The following is a 13,002-nucleotide window of genomic DNA, read 5'->3' as shown; positions in this document are numbered from 1 at the left end:
ACTTGTATCATATTTTCCTTTTAATACAAAATTCTGACTTACACAAAAAATAAGAAAGATATGGTATTTTCCAGACCTGATACTTTATTATACAATAAAACATGTGTCTAAAATGTAAATGTGCAAAAGCCTAAAAGCAATGAAAAAGACCACATCATGCTTATGATTCTCAAAGTCAAATGAAGACATGCACATGTACCTATGAAAAGGGAGTTATACAATTTAACATGCCAATAACATGTTTTTAAAAATCCCAATATATGATGTCTAATCTTAGGAATATCTAGAGAAATGGTAGCACTTATTTGCTTTGAGACTGAGTCTTTCCTAGGAATACATGTTGATAATTTACAATCTATGTAACCATCTTCCATCACATCTAGTTCATACTTTTTGTCATTCTTACTCAAAACAGCTTCTTTCATATTATCGTTTATCTCACAATCTTGTCCATTGTTGGTCACTTTAATTGCTTCTCAATTCAAACAACCAAGTGCTACATAAATTGTCAACCCAGGGAAGTCTTTTTATTTCAAAGGCAACTGCGTACTATATATACTCAATTTTAAAAGCAATGGAAGTTATGGTAAAAATACTCACACCTTGCTTAAGCAAACTGAAGCTTCACTTTGAGTTACAGCAAAGACAATCTATTACAGACAGCTACCAAGAAGGCTTGAATTCATTAGAGAGGTAATCTAATGGAAAAAATCAATCTGCAGAGAAAAGCATTGGCTATGTTGTAACAGAGAACAGGACCCTATTCCCAGAGCGGAAATCTTCAGCACCTGTTTCTAATTATCAAGCTACCAACTTACTCTGTAAACTCAATTGTAAATGCAACACACATGAATTAACCGTGGATAAAAGAAACACTACAGCAATTAATTGAAAAGAAAATAGAGTTTCAGCAATAATGCAGAAATGATATTCAGTAAATAGTACTATTAACAAAGCATGAATAAAAGACACACTTAACACACTGCAGAAGTATAATGGGTGAATCTTGTGATGAAGGTGGGCCCTGTCCTTCTCACAAGATTCCCCAAGAAACAAGAACTAGAAAGAAATGTTCAAAACAAGATTTTATTCATCTATCAATATGTCATGTTACAGAAAAAAGGATTCCAGTTCTGTTCCTTCAACTACGCCCTTCCCTGTAGTTTATTCATCCCCTCCTAATGTAGATGTCTCCTCTTTTTAAAGAGGAGACATCTATTACAATAGATTACATTGTAAGTCCTATTTTAACCCTTTATACAAAAATAGGGAAGTCAGTTTTCCCTTTAACAAAATGTTGTTACAAAAATATTGTCTTTAGATCATGATCGTTACATCTAGTGTAGCAGCTCCTTCGGTGATCTTCTTTTGTTGTTGTCAAATCTAGACTACAAATCACAACTATTCAGCCATGAGATTTGCGTGTCGTTTCTGCTGTTTCAGCAACTGTGGACATAATCTTGCAATCTCCAGGCAGTTTCAGCAACGTGGACTGCACATTGTTCTTTAACCATTCAGCAATTATCAATTCAATGGTTAATAATGAAGATAGCGTAATTATATGTAAAATAATTAAACGTATAGTGATGAGAAGAAATATTGTGTACCTTTGGGATACTTGGGTTAAAACAATAACAAGGACTTTAAATATAAGTTGAAAAAGGATGACATCATAGCAAAATGTATGGTCAAAAAGAGACAATATGAGGTCCTAACATCCCCCCCAACTGAAAGGGTTGCATGTCCTCATGCAACTTTTACTCTGAGTCTGAGTCCGAGTACTGGGCTGTACAATGCAAATTACTTAGACAGTAAGTATAGAAGGTGCTATCAACCAAATCTCTGAAACCCTGGACATTCTGTATTCTCTGCCATGTTGCGAGCTCCTCTGTTTTGGGCAACCTGAAATAAGCCTTATATTGTTGTACTGGAAACCATAGAAGAGGGAAGTGAAAATGATATCCTAACCACTTTTCAGCACACTGTTGAATGCATTTGACATAATTAGGTAGCCATGAAATTGCTGCTTGAAGATTAAGTGGGTTAAAGGGATGATATTCCTTTCTCTCCTTAGGGCAGTGTTCCCAAAATAGATTGTTTGCCTATAAGGCAAGAGCTCCCTTGGCTTTGACATAATATTGGAAATCTTGTAAGACTGCTGCCTATAATTCTCTCAGATGCTCGGTCATTCCTGGTTCCCTTAGAAACCGATGATGTTCAGCGACAAAAACGGCAGCATTCTGTGGTTCGGATCAAATCCACAAAAGGCGATTATCTTCATTGTGTTTTGCTGAAAGGAAGGCATTTTGCCACATGAGCTGATTGGCCAGGAAAGAGACAAAGGCTCTAATCTGAATGTCCCCAACCAAAGGAATCAGATTAAGTTTTCTATCCTCAGGCATGGCTTCATTATGGAGGTATAGTTCACATAGTAAATTTTGTTCACTGAATGATGCCTCTGTGAATGTTTTGATAAACTCTTGAGGTGTAGATACCTCATGAGATCGTCCATCTCTAATTTCCTTTGCTTGGAAGAACGCTAGGCGCTCTGCCAGAAACACAAAATAATTAAAGGATGGTTTCCTAGTGGCCAGTAGTCTTTGAACCAAATTAAACATGAGAGACAATTTAGTTTTTAACTGTTTATTTTCCCTGTGCTGTGCACAAGACTGTTCCAACAGATCCCAATTTGCATATATATAATTCTGCCATGATAATTTATGTTCCTGCAAGATCCTTTCCTGTGACACAACATATTCTTTCTTCCATGCATCCATTTGTGCTTGAGTGCTTGTGGTCTGAGTGAAGACAATCTTTGAATGCCGAGGTTCAGTCTGGGTAAACACAGTCTTTGTAGGCCTTGATGCAGGACTTTTAGTTTTAACAACCAGAGTAGGCCAAGATATTTGTGGTTTCACTTCTTTTTCAAAAATCTTTGAAGGCCCTGCTGGTTCTTGTGTAACAGCAGGGCGTTCCTTTTTAACTATAACAGGAGTCGATGCAGGAGTGGCTCTAGGCAATGGGACTTCTACTATCTTATAACCAACTTGATGATAAATATTACCACATTGGTTGCACATGTATTCACTACACTGATCTTTCTCTGCACTTTTCTCGGCTGCAGATGCTGCATGAGCTAAGGTGTACAAATTAAGCTCTCTTTCATAGGCTTCCCTTGCCACTATTAGTTCCTGCTTATAAACCTCGAGCTCTGATTTCAGAAACTCGTTTTCTTGTAAAAGGGAAGCCAAGGTGACTGGGCTTTGTGTAGCAGTCACAGTCTCAGTAGCTGATTCCAATGGATGGAAGGGCTGTTGTTCGGTAGCAGCTTCATTATTTGCAGCCTCAGCAGGTAGTTTTTGTGTGACATCAGCTGAATCATCAGCTGGTTCTGTAACTGCTATATCATGCTGTGCATCCAAATTTTGCATATCAGCAGATGGTTCTTGTGTGGCAGCTGCTGACTGCATAGCTGGTTCCTGATTATCTATATTCTGTTCATCAGCAGGTGGTTCTTGTGTAACACTTGTTGAGTCAGTAGCTAGAGTAGCTACATCCTGGTCATTTGTTTCATGGACATCAGCAGGTGGTTCTTGTGTGGCAACTATTGAGACAGTAGCTAGAGCAGCTACGTCTTGGTCATTTGTTTCATGGACCTCAGCAGGTGGTTCTTGTGTGGCAACTGCTGAGTCGGTAGCTGGTTCTTGTGGGACAACTACATCTAGATCGTCTGTTTTATGGACATCAGCAGGTGGTTCTTGTGTAGCACCTGCTGAGTCAGTAGCTGGTTCTTGTGGGGTAGCTACATCGAGGTCATCTATTTTATGGATATTAGCAGGTGGTTCTTGTTTAGCACCTGCTGAGTTGGTAGCTGGTTCTTGTGGGGCAGCTACATGCTGTATATCATCTTGGGTATCCACTTTTGATGGCTCAGTAGCTGGTTCTTGCGAAGCAATTGCTGAATGAGTAGCTGGTTCTTGTGTAACAGCTACGTTCTCTGAAAGGAATGATGTCACAAAATCCTGTGCATTTTGCATTTCAGTACCCGAGGGTGAGGTAGGTAAAGATTCAGGGCATTGGGATTGTGATGGGGTATGGGGTTTTAGGATAATAGGTGGAGAATTTAGGGTAGTGGTTTTAGTTTCCACTTGAGAAGACGTCCTCATTCGTCTTCGAGGTAAAAAGGCAGGAAGAACATTGGTTTTTCTTTTATGGGTAGCCTTCTCTGGGGTAGGAGGGTCATTAGAAGTAATGGCTTCTTTAATTAAGGCCCTTGTTCATCTTTTTGGTAGAGGCGCAGCCTTTTCTTGCCTTTTCCTTTTTAGTTTAGCAATGGGAATATTATCATCTGAATCATCACTGGGGATATGGACAGTGGGAGTGGATGATTAAGCTAAATTATGGGGTGGGATCGATGCAATGGAGGGATTAATTGGGTTAACTGTTGCAGATGGTGGGGGTTCGACGATGCTCCCTGGTTGTTGCATAGAAGGATTTTCAATTTGTTGAGGGATTCCAGGGGTTTGTTGGGAATTTTCAGCATTTAATTGGGGAGTCTTGGCTGCTGTTTGAGAAATTTCAGCAGATTCCCAAGGATTTTCAGCTACTGCTCGAGGAACTTCAACAACCTCTTAGGGTTTCGGGGGTGGGTTGTTAAGGAGAGGGGGATTCTATTGAGCAAAGCCCCTCTGAATTAGAAGCTGAACAAGATGATGGTGAGTGAGGGAAAGGAGTGGGTACTTCGCATTCATGGAATAATGTGACATATTCTTTAGACACCCAAGTAGATAATATGGCATATTTAACAGACGACCATGTCTTAAATGATTCAACAGGACAAAATCATGCTGATAAACTACCTGGTAACATCCTTCGTAGGTGAGATAGTGCTTGACAAATTCGGCAACCTTCGGCCATGGAAGTGGTAATGAATGAAGTGCAACACCCCTGCCTTTAGGCTCGACCCGCTCTCCTGGTAGAAGGAAGTCTTGCTATGCATTCAAAATGATGTGTTTTCAACTGAACCATCAAATGCCAACGGCCAGTAAACCTGAAACCTGTGCTATATCATCCACTGTTACTGGAATTCAAACTCCTTGAACGGTAGAGTAGCCTTCCTGTAGATTGTGTGTGAATTCAAGGACTTGCTGAGGATCAAATTCTTGGAGCCTTCGAAAATAATCTACCCAGCCTGCCTGCTGAAAAATCTGATATACCTCTGGGTGCAATTCCAATAGAGCTGTTGAGCCGGGTTCATTTCGAATAGCATTGCCTCCCATAGTTACTTGCTTCAGTAAAATGCACAGTTCAGAGCCGAGTTACGCACCCGAAATAGAGTAAGTTTTGGAAATAAGGTCGTGACATAATAAGGCATAGGTGGGGTGATGGGACGTGATCGTGGTGAAAAAAAATGACGGTGATTGGCATATTGTGAAATGATTGCCAAATTTTTTATTCCCCCCCCCCCCCAACTACGGCTAAAATGATAAGTTTGAATGTACGACAATCACAGTGATCATGTCACAATCTTCTCATTAACTCTAGTTTAATATTCACACATAAAAAATGCATACCTCATGTTTACCTTTGATTGATATGCTGAAAATATAATGTCGTCGCTTAATAGATCACCAATGGTTATGAAAAGGGTTTTGTAATATGAGGGTATTTATATGAAAGGCTTTTGTAAACATAGGAGGAGGTCGTGAAAGAACAAAGTTATAAGGATCAATAGATATTTCTCACAATGGAAAGTAATATGTATCCATTCTTTTGAGAAGAATTACTGTCTCAATTACGGGAAAAATGGGGAAAACTGGTGTTTTAGGTAGAGATGGAAAAAGTCGGTGTTTCAGCAATGGGGAAAATTGGTGTTTCAACAATGGGAAAAAGGGAAAAAGTTGGTGTTTCAGCAACGGGGAAAATGGTGTTTCAGCAATGGGGAAAATAAAGAGAGATGTTGCTGTAAAGCAAAATAGGAAAGTGTTGCTGAGAGGTAATGTGGGGGAATGAGGTGAGATGAGAATGTTTCCCAAAATGAAACTTGATCCCGCTTGCAATACAATTGTTCTTTTCAACCAGCCTCCCAATCTGAGACCTACAAAATAATAAATTGTAACATGGAAACCCTTGACAGGGATTATTAGTTAAGAAATCTAATCTAATAAAGAAACATATAATGTAGAGATTAAATGCAATGAGGGGCAGTAGGCTCCCCCAAAAAGATATAGTGTGAATCTGCCATGCAAGTGGCTTTAAAATCCTCTTTAGAAATTGGTTGTTGGTACAAACGAAGCCGATACCCATTCACTAACAATGGTGTTCTAAAATCATCAATTGTTAGGAGCCTTACCGTTCCATTGGGAAAAACAATATCTATCTCGTAAGGTCCCAACCACCTTGTTCGCAATTTTCCTTGAAAATTTTCAAACCGGGAATCATACAATAGAGCCCAATTACCTTTTTGGAACTGCTTATGCTTAATAGTTTTATCATTCCACCTGGTTCTTTGTTGTTGAATCATAGTTGTTTGGTGGATGGCATCCAACCTCTTTTCATCCAATTCCTGAAGCTGTTGCAACCTAGCTGTCTGTGCATCAGTCAAATCAAGGTTAACAGCTAAAGCAGTTCTTAAGGTTTTGATTTCAAATTCCACAGGAAAAACAACACTTTTTCCATAGACCAATTCATAGGGTGAAAAACTTGTAGTGTTCCTCCAGGTAGTTCTGTAAGCCCATAATGCTTCAAGCAGCCTTTGAGACCAATCCTTCCTATTCTCCTTCATTGTTTTTGTTAAAATGGCTTCTATGACTTTATTTGTACTTTCCACCTGACCATTAGCTTGGGGGTGGTAAGGTGTAGTCATTTTATGATTAATATGATATTTTTGAAGCGTAGCTTTAAAACCATGAGAATTGAAAGGAGGTCCTCCATCTGTGACTAGTTCTCTAGGCACTCCAAACCTAACGAATATTTCTTCAAATAAAAAGGTTAAAATAGATTCTTCATTAGCTCTAATAAGTGCCTTAGCTTCCACCCATTTAGTCATATAATCTGTACAAACCAATATGTAAACTCTTTGGTTGGATGGAGGGTTGATGGGTCCTATAAAGTCTAGAGCCCATCTTTCAAAGGGTTCAAGTATTACCTGGGGGTTCAGTGGCATTTCATCTCTATGATTAGGTTGACCCATTCTCTGACAACTATCACAGGCCCTAACATATTTCTTTGCATCCTTGAAAAGTGAGGGCCAATAATAACCCATCCTGAGAATTTTATGTGTTGTTCTCTTATCAGCAAAATTCCCTCCACAAGGGCCATCATGACAAGCCTTCAATATATCATAAACCTCATCTTCTCTAATGCATATTCAGATTTCCTGATCAAGTCCTGTATGAAAAAGACACCCACTTATCCAGCTATACTGAGCACTTTGTTGAATGATCTTTCTTTTCTCCTGATTTGATAGGTGTGATGGTAGCTTCCCTGCAACCAGATAATTGGCAATGACTGCATACCACGGTGAGTGAGCAGATACTGCAAACAAGTACTCATCAGGAAAAGAATCATCTACTGGAGTATTATCATCAGTTTTATCGAAGAAATAAAATCAACAACTACATTTTCTTTACCTGGTCAATCCACAATTGTAATATCAAATTCTTGTAGTAACAATAACCACCTGGTAACTCGAGCATTCGTGACAGATTTGTTCATTAAATACTTGATAGCCGAGTGGTTAGTATGAACAAAAGTAGGATAACCAGTAATGTAATGTCGAAATTTATTAATAGCATAAATGACTGCTAAAAATTCTTTCTCAGTAACTGTGTAATTAAGCTCAGCAGGGGTCATATTCTTACTAATGAAATAGATAGCATAAGGAAGATTATTCTCTTCTTGTCCCAAGACAGCTCCAATTGCAGTATCCGAAGCATCAGAGGATATATGAAAGGGAAGTGCCCAATCAGGTCCCCTTAGAATAGGAGTTGTAGACAACTGATGCTTAAGTTCATCAAATGCTTTATGACAGGCATCAGTCCACTTAAATTCAGCATTTTTCATAAGTAACACAAACAAAGGAGAAGCTATTTTAGAAAAAAAATTGATAAATCTTCTATAATATCCAACATGTCCTAAAAAGATTCTTACATCAGTTTGCGTTTTAGGAATAGGAAGGGTTTGAATTACTTGTACTTGGGATGGGTCTAATTGAATCCCAAGGAATGAAATGAAGTTTCCCAGTACAATTCCTTTGTTCATCATCATATGACATTTTTCAGTACTTAAGGAAGGATGATCTTGTATGCATCATTTAAGTACTTTCTCAAGGTTTTGTAATGCATCTTCAAAAGTCACACCATAAGGAGTAAAGTCATCCATAAATATTTCCATAGAATCATTAAGCATATCAGAAAAGATTCCTATCACTGCTCTTTGAAACGTTGCTAGAGCATTACATAGTCCAAATGGGAGAACTCTATAGGCAAAAGTTCCCCAAGGACTAGTAAAAGTGGTCTTGTCTTGATCTTGGGGTGCAATTCTGATTTGGTTATATCCACTAAAACCATCTAAAAAGGAAAAGAATTTCTTTCCTGACAAGTTGTCTAGTACCTGATCAATAAATGGCAAGGGGAAATGATCTTTTTGAGTGGCTTTGTTTAAAGCTCTATAATCTACACACACTCTCCATTTCCCGTTTTTCTTAGGTACTATCACCAATGGAGAAACCCATTCACTGTCAGATATGGGGTATATAAACCCTGCATTAAGCAACTTTTGAAGTTCTTCCTTAACAATTTCCCTCAAATTGGGGTTCATTCGTCACTGGGGTTGACAAACTGGTTGGGCCCCCTCCTTAATATAGATATGATGAGTACATAATTCAAGAGAGATCCCCTTCATGTCTGTGTAGTCCCATGCAAATGCTTCCTTGTTTTCACGGAGCAACTTCATTAACTGTTGTGTTTCAGCATCTGATAAATTGGGGTTTATGTTCAACATTTTTCCAAGTTCAATTTCTACTGTTATGCTTTTAGAGGAGATAGCAGTTTATGTTTGAGGTAAATTTTCAGATTTAAGCTTTTCCTGTGTTTCAGGTTCCAGAATTGCAGTTAACTGATTATATGTTTCAGAAGTGACCGAGGAAGGTTCAGAAATAAAATTACTAATCACTTCATCTTCGGTGGTGTCTTTAAGAGTTAAGGCTTGTCCAATGGTCAAAATGGGTTGAGTGTCATTATCCTCATAGTCCAACCATACAGAATCATCATTGTTAATCATAGGTGTAGCATGAGGGTAAAGAGTAAGTTGCTTAGTTTCACATCCATTAGAAATTGTCCTTGAACCTGGTATACAGCTGATAAAGGCATCTGCTGTAGCCAGCCAGGGTCTCCCCAAAATCAAAGGATTCCCCCCCAACTTTTCTTTAGTCTGCAATACAACAAAGTCAGCTGGGTAATTCTAGGATTCAACTGAAATGATCAGGTCTTCAATAATCCTTTCTGGTTTGATTGTGGAACGATCAGCTAATTCCAGGATAGTTGGTGTCTCTCTGATTACATTTTTCAACTGTAATAGTTATGCAGTTTCAAGGGTCATAATATTTATAGCAACACCTAGGTCTACCAGAACTCGTGAAACCATAGTTTTTCCAACCTGTACTGTGACCGTCGGATGGTTGGGATCACCATATTTTACAAGAGGGGTTTTTCCTGACATTAAAGCAACCAGATCACCCATCACATGAACTGTGAGGGGATCTTTAGCTTTCTTGCCAGGTTTCTTGATGCAACTGTCTCTGACAGTTCTAGCATAAATCGGTACATCCTTGAGTGCTTGTAAAAGTGGAATTTTAACATAAAGATTCTACAATTCCCATAGAAGATTAAAAATAGGTGGCTCAGGTGTCTTAGTAAGAGCTAGATGCTCAGGGAATGGTGGCTCTGCTGTTTCAGTAGTTTTATTAGAGGTTGGCTTGACTATTTTAGCACCCTTATTTGGTAAATTATTCTTTTCTGCCTCTTCCCTATTAGAGTCAGAAGAGGTAATATCGTCAATAATCGGCTCAACTACTCTCCCAGATCGTAAATGGATATCATTACACTGCACAGGAGATGTAGGCAAGTTCTGAATATCGATGACTTGCACAGCTTTATTATTATTAGGGTTAGGGTTCGGTTGTACAGGCAGCTGGGGTCTCATCGTCTGATTATTCGGTGGAGTACCTGACGGGAGAGAAAGTTGTTGCTGAAACTGAGGAAATTGGTTTGGGAACGGAGTTTGTTGAGCTCTCCAGTTTGGGTTCCATTGATTAAAATAGGATTGCTGTAGAAGCCAAGGAGTCCACATTGTGGGGTCTACAAAGGGAGGGTTTGTTTGTTGCATGGGTGGGAAATTCATTTGATTAAAGGGTGGGCATTGAATTTGGTTGAAGGGCGGGTAATTTGCTTGATTAAAAGAAGGATAATTATTCCAACGATTAAATGGCATACTAGAGTTTGTACCTTGTCCTCGTGGTTGCCATTGCCTCCTTTGTGTCAGCAGATAAACTGCCTCAGCTTCCTCCTTCGTTGGTTGCAACGCTGCTTTTATCCCTGGTAAAGAGGGACATTGTTGAGTTTCATGGTCCTTCTCACAAATGGTGCAAATTGGTACCTTGTCCAATCGACATTCCCTTAGTGGATTTTTTTCTCTGCATTTAGGACAGAAGATGGCCAAAGCAGCTTCTGCCTCTGCTTGTTTCTTTTTAACCTGCAAGGTATCAATCTGTGAAGCAAAAGAACTTAACATTTCAGTTTTGAATTCTTCAAGTAGATTACATATTTCAGCTCTTGTTGCTCCTCCACTGGCTGATTTTTGGACTCTTGAATAAGTATTATCCCTGCTTTTTGATTTATTTGCAGCTCCTCTTGAACATCTCTTGCAGAGGTTAAAAATTTTGTCATATGATTCTTTAGATATATCCCCTTTACCAAGCATATTTAACATATCTAAACAGTCATCCCTTACCCCTTTTAATAATATTGTTTTGAGAATATCTTTACTTACATTGGGGTGCTAAGATTTCTGCAGATTATACTGGAGTCTTTCCACAAAGTCCTCCAGATTTTCATCCTCCTTCTGAACCATCTTGAATAATTCCTCCCTTTTTTCTCTCGTCCGGCAATAGTCCTGGTATTTGGCCAGAAACTTCTCCTTCATCTGATCCCATGTTGTGATCACATGACCTCCCAGGCTCATAAACCATCTCAGTGCATTTCCTTTTAATGTTGCTAGAAATAACTTCAATTTTTGAGTATTAGTAACGTAATCATAACTTCTACACAATATATCAAACTCAAAAAGAAACTCATCAGGGTCTTCAGAGGATAAACCATGGAGGTTAGGTAAGGCCGAGAGTGGGATGTTTTTCATAGGAATTGGTCCTCTAGGAAGTTCCCCAATACGGAATTCCAAGGAGGAGAGAGAGTTCTCGCCTCTTCCTTCTCCTCCTCCATGTCCTCCACCAAATATTCCTTCATTGTTTCCATCCATTGGTTGTTTTCCTATTGCACTTTCCCGGTCTTCAGTGCTTTCTATTGGACTCTCAATGTCCTGAACTGGTTCCTCAACTTCAATATCTTCTATTGGTTCTTCAATTTCCTCCACTGGTTCCTCAGTATGTTCTATTGTCTCTTCAACCCTTTCAGGTCCCACTACTTCCTATGTTTCGTAGTCCGTTTGGAGAGAATGCTGAGTCTATGGCCTCTGAGAGCTTAGCCTTTGAGAAGTCTCAGCTTTTGAAATAATCTCATCAATGAAAGTTTTTCTTCCTCCTCTTCCTTTGCCCTTGCCACCTGTAGGATTAGTTTTCTTGCGTCCTCTCATGCATCCTACATATCTAAAAGAAAATCATCAGTGCTTTTAAAATCTATGATTTCCTTCCCCGACAATGGCGCCAAAATGTTGGTCACTTTAATTGCTTATCAATTCAAACAACCAAGTGCTACATAAATTGTCAACCCAGGGAAGTCTTTTTATTTCAAAGGCAACTGCGTACTATATATACTCAATTTTAAAAGCAATGAAAGTTATAGTAAAAATACTCACACCTTTCTTAAGCAAATTGAAGCTTCACTCTGAGTTACAGCAAAGACAATCTATTGTAGACAGCTATCAATAAGGCTTGAATTCATTAAAGAGGTAATCTAATGGAAAAAATCAATCTGCAAAGAAAAGCACTGGCTATGCTGTAACAGAGAACAGGACCCTATTCCCAGAGCGGAAATCTTCAACACCTGTTTTTGATTATCAAGTTGCCAACTTACTCTGTAAACTCAATTGTAAATGCAACACACATGAATTAACCGTGAATAAAAGAAACGCTGCAGCAATTAATTGAAAAGAAAACAGAGTTTCAGCAATAATGCAGAAATGATATTTAGTAAACAGTACTATTAACAAAGCATGAATAAAAGACACACTTAACACACTGCAGAAATATAATGGGTGAATCTTGTGATGAAGGTGGGCCCTGTCCTTCTCACAAGATTCCCCAGGAAACAAGAACTAGAAAGAAATGTTCAGAACAAGATTTTATTCATCTGTCAATATGTCATGTTACAGAAAAAAGGATTCCAGTTCTGTTCCTTCAACTAAGCCCTTCCTTGCAGTCTGTTCGTCCCCTTCTAATGTAGATGTCTCCTCTTTTTAAAGAGGAGACATCTATTACAATAGATTACATTGTAAGTCCTATTTTAACCCTTTATACAAAAATAGGGAAGTCAGTTTTCCCTTTAACAAAATGCTGTTACAAAAATACTGTCTTTAGATCATGATCGTTACATCCAGTGTAGCAGCTCCTTCGGTGATCTTCTTTTGTTGCTGTCAAATCTAGACTGCAAATCACAACTGTTCAGCCACGAGATTTGCGCGTCGTTTCTGCTGTTTCAGCAACTGTGGACATAATCTTGCAATCTCCAGGCAGTTTCAGCAACGTGGACTGCACATTGTTCTTTAACC

Source organism: Pinus tabuliformis, chromosome J, assembly GCF_031772625.1.
Source record: "Pinus tabuliformis cultivar Carrire ecotype Pingquan chromosome J, CPIR1, whole genome shotgun sequence".
NCBI lineage: Eukaryota > Viridiplantae > Streptophyta > Pinopsida > Pinales > Pinaceae > Pinus > Pinus tabuliformis.
Note: the sequence above shows the minus strand (reverse complement) of the source record.